The sequence below is a fragment of the Rhagoletis pomonella genome, unplaced genomic scaffold, assembly GCF_013731165.1.
Source record: "Rhagoletis pomonella isolate Grant_MI unplaced genomic scaffold, Rhpom_1.0 Rhpom_scaffold_00003, whole genome shotgun sequence".
Classification (NCBI taxonomy): Eukaryota; Metazoa; Arthropoda; class Insecta; order Diptera; family Tephritidae; genus Rhagoletis; species Rhagoletis pomonella.
The window spans coordinates 34,359,713-34,364,573 of NW_023458557.1; positions in this window are offsets into that span (position 1 = coordinate 34,359,713).

Consider the following 4,861-nt stretch of genomic DNA (forward strand, 5'->3'; position numbering starts at 1 on the left):
CAATAGGCCGGCCGGTTTTGAACTACGCAGCGCCAGTGTGGTCGCCAGGGACTAGTAGGACGCAGTGGACGAAGCTACAGACTGTACAGAACACCGCACTCAGGACAGCGACAGGATGCCTCCTGATGTCGCCCGAACACCATCTACACGGCGAGGCGCAAATGCTCCCCGTAAAGGAGCACAATATATTGCTCTGCAAGCAGTTCCTGATCGGGAGCCACAGAAGTGGCCACCCAAGCAGACAGCTGCTTGCAGAGGAGCCCTCGCCTAGGCACGTCAGGAGGCATCTATATGAACTGACAGACGAAGTCCAGAGGTTCATCAAGCAACCTCTGGACCCGACAGCTTACCGACAGGCCCCGAACGGCATTCACAGGGACTCAGTCTCGAGTTATGTAGACTCTAGACCTGTGAATGCCGTTCTAGGCATACCACCCCCGGACATAGACGAGACGGAGCTTCATCTGCCTCGGGAGACTCGCACAACACTTGCACAACTTCGCTCCGGCTACTGCAGCAGGTTAAACTCCTACCTGAGTAGGTTGAATGAGGATATGCCGAATGAGTGTCCGGCATGCGGAGAGACCCCACATGACTCGAAACATCTCTTCGCATGCCCGGAAAACCCGACAACCCTAACGGCCTTGTCCCTGTGGACAAACCCCACAGAAGCTGCACGCTTCCTAGGGTTGCCGTTAGTGGAACTTGACGACAACGACTGAGATACCAACCGTCCTGGGCGGGGTTGTTGTAGCCGCTACAATAATAACAACAACAAAAACAACAACAACAACAGCAACAACAACAACAACAACGAGGTAGAGTTGTGGCGTAGACGTGTCTCTGGCATACACAGCAGGTGTAGGTTTCTGGCCCTGGGTTTGACTCGATGCCAGCCCTAAGCAGAAGAATATGTAGCAATTGTAGCCCTATGGACGAACAAATTCTGAGATACCGAAACAACAGCGAATGGTCGGGTAAAACCCAAGTCATTCCGGTACGTAGAACCGGCTGTCGTGGGAATGCTTTTAACCTTCTCTTTTTTTTTGGTCGGTTAAAAATTACTTTCTTAACTTACATGTGTATATTTTACTATTTACTTAGCTAAAATCACTAGACATAAAAAATTATATGTAAGAAAAAACCCGCAGTTTTCAGATACTTACTTTTCAGCTCCGCGATCTTAAATTTACTAATATATGAAAATTTTCTTGAACTCTGCTCCCTTCTTGCTCACTCTTTATAATACTATCAATGCACTGTGTGTCCCCTTACTCCTTTCTGTCAGCCATCACGAAATCTTGGGGGACAAAGCACTTGCAGTGTTACGTGTAAAATAACCTTCAAAATTTTACTCAAATGGAAAATTGCTAGTTCGTTGTGATCAATTACCAGAAGCGTAAGAAGATGTAGTCATAACACCGGATTTTCTAGGGGATTCAGGTATAATAACTTGTCAATTCTATAATCACAGATGGGCAAGATGTAGAGGAAATTGGCGACCAAGTCGAGCCGGACCTGCTGTGTGACGATAGTTCCACAGATGAAAATGAAGAATAAAATGATTTACGCTTATAGTAAGTGTTTACAATAATATACTTATGTTTGGTTGACTGTGCATCTCAGTTACGAAATTATTTGTTTACACCGAGAGATCAAGGAAACCGCTCCAGATAATCGTCAGATTATGTAACAGCTAGGGATAAATCGATACAAGTAAATCCAAGTACATACTCGATACTTTTCTCAATTTACCAAGTAGGTTTTTACTCGATACTTTTTACTGCGATCCAAGTAGGTATCGAAAAAAAGTACTTGTATCGGAAGCGCAAAATTTATTATGCTTCAGTATCTTTTTTTAAAAGTAACCCATTAGAGGAATGGGAAGATATGCGCACTACATTTCCGCAGCTACAGTGACGAGCAAAACTGTAACATGGTGTAACGCTTTTTATATCAGCCGCCGCTATCTTTCCAAGTTCTAACGACATTCATACTTTTGTTGTATATTTAGTTTCGTTGTATTTGCGCCGTGCTTCTCCCATGGAGCATTTAGCGATGGTTTTAATTTTTAGTATTTCCTGAGTCTGCTTAAATCTTGGACAGTCTTTATCTGAGGAGGCGTGATCGCTGTCACAGTTTGCACATTGCTTACGTGTGCAGTCAGCTGGAGAATGGGGTGGAAGATTGCAGCCCTCGCATGTGGCAGGACTGGTGCAGCGTGTTTTGGTATGCCCTAGTAGCTGGCAATTTTTGCAGCGCATGGGTGTTGGATAATATGGCGAAACTTTGACTTTATACCAAGCAATATCAATGACTTTGGGTAGGTGATAGAGGTCAAAAGATAGGACAATTTTGCCAGTGGGAATAACTTTTCCCTCGGTCATGCGAGTGAATTTGTATATACTCGTTACGCCTTGGCTTTTTAGTTCCTGCATGATTTCTTCCTCGTTTACATAGTTTAGGGAAGGAGCATGGATTACTTTTACCGTGTTTAAATTGTCTTGGTATTTTACCGTGACTTGACAAAGATTAGCAATCGTTTTTAGTTTTAAGAATTTCTCTGCTATTCTTGAGTTGCGTGTTAGTATAAGTAGTGAACCGTCTTTGAGTTATTTTATGTTTTCTATTTGAGTTGATATTCCGTCTATTGCTCTTTTTATTACGAATGGGCTTAGTTTTTGTAGTTCATTGTTGGCTGCTGTAATTGTTATGTATTTGGGTTGGTTAAGTGGTGTTTGTTTATGTGTAAGTGTGGGAAATGAGTAATCGATGTTATAGTCGTCAAATTGGCTTAGTATTGTGAATCTGTTTGTTGATTTGTCAGGTGGTTCTGGTTGTGTTGGCATTTTGTTTTTATGTTGTAGCGGTTCCTTGTTTACAAAGTGGTTGTTATAGCCTGATGCTCCACTAAGGTGCACAAAAGCGAAAATATGACAACGGGTTATTTAGTATTGTTATTACGCGAGTTAAGAACCCTTATGAATACACGTCCGAATAGTTTGAGAGTTAGTCGATGACTGAAAATAAATTATAACAATTAAGGAGCTGATGTAAATAGCTTTAAATAAATGTAGCGAACAGTTTGAGTATCACTGTAATTATGACACTTAATAAACGCAACGGAAACAGCTGTGACAAGAATTACTAGAAGTAAATAAAAAGAGTAGGACAAATGTGCAAAATCAAAATGAATTCAGTTAACTACAAAGGATACAACAACAATTACTACGTTTATACGCACGTATTATTTGCAAATAACAATTTGCAAAATGGTAAACTTTGCCGTATAAACGCTGAGTTATTTTTTTATTTGCAAATAACTAAATCAAGCAAATAAGTATTGATTAGTGATACTATTTGCAATTAAGCGCAAGACGCCGCCATTCTTAGGTTTATTTTCTTTTTCGATGGTCATCTTATTGCCTTTTTATAATCAAGACGTTGCCATTTTTAAATTTATTTTCTTTTGCGATGGTAATTTTATGGCCTCTTTATAATCAGGCAATATTAAACAAGAATTTTCACCATCGAATAAACAGTGAGTTAGGTATTTGCGAATTATTTTTATTTGCAAATAGCTTACGTATAAACATAGTAAATGATAGCAACAAATGACTCGGCAATATTAGAATGTGTGCTAGTGAAATTTAATTAAATTTAGTTTAATATAAAACTTATATTTATTATTATTATTATTTGTTAACATAAAACACAATAACTTTCACTTAGCTTCAATTATTTCACACTAAGATGCTCATAAGCACTTTTTATCACTACTTTAACTCAGAATAAGCACAATAAACTTAGCAAATAGAAAGCCAAAATCAGAGCACTATAAAGTACAACCTCACAGCTTAACGTTTGCAAAGCAACACGATATGCAGTATAATTTTAAGCAATCCCATTGCTCAACTATTCTTGAAACTACGCCCTCCAAAGATAACCATCTTGTATTAGAAATTCCCAAAATTTTGTGAGCTTTTACTGCACAATATTCCTGAAATTCTTGAACTTCAGTTATTCTTTTGGGGCTGTGGCTGAAGAACCTGTATACATATATTACGACAAAGCGACTCAACATTTTTTGGCAAATGTTTGCTGGCATAGCTTGAGCAGAGGTGCAGTGAATGGCATGTACATTTTAAATAAGAAAAGTCAACATCTTTGCTTAATAAGGCTTTGAGACCTCCCAATTCTCCGGCCATTACGTTGGCTCTGTCGGTTGCCAAGCCAATAAAATTTTTCAAAGATATGTTATTTGCACAAAAAAAAGTTTTTAATAGCTTTGTAAATGGAAACAGCATCTTCCTTTTTAAGTTCTAATAAGGCAATACAGCGATCCTGTACTACACGAGCAGCGTCAACATACCTCGCGACAAGAACAAGACTTTTAATCATAGAAACGTCGGTCGTTTCATCCACAATAAGGGGAAATTTCGTGTTTCTCAAATTTGAAAAAATTTGCTCAATTGCTGCTTAGAAATATGTTCAGCTATTGCAACTGATTTGGTTCTTCCACATTTAATGAGCTTAGCAATCGCAGAGTCCGGACAAGATTCCACAAGCAACGCTAGTAGGAAGTCCATAAGTAAAAATGGTAAATTGTGGGTGAAGCAGAACATGACCAATGTTAACTCTGCATTTCTAACTTGCTGCTGCTGTTTTTGTTGTTCCGCATCGTAAAAATTTTTCCAGAGTAAATTGTTTTTTGTGGCTGCTGTGGTTGATTACCCCTTTGAACAAGCTATACAAAATGCACAGCCATCTTTTTCATGCAGCCCGTCAAATAAACGCAGCCACTCTGTACGAAATTTTCTTTTCACTGCTTGCTGCTTGTCTTCATCACTATCAATTAATA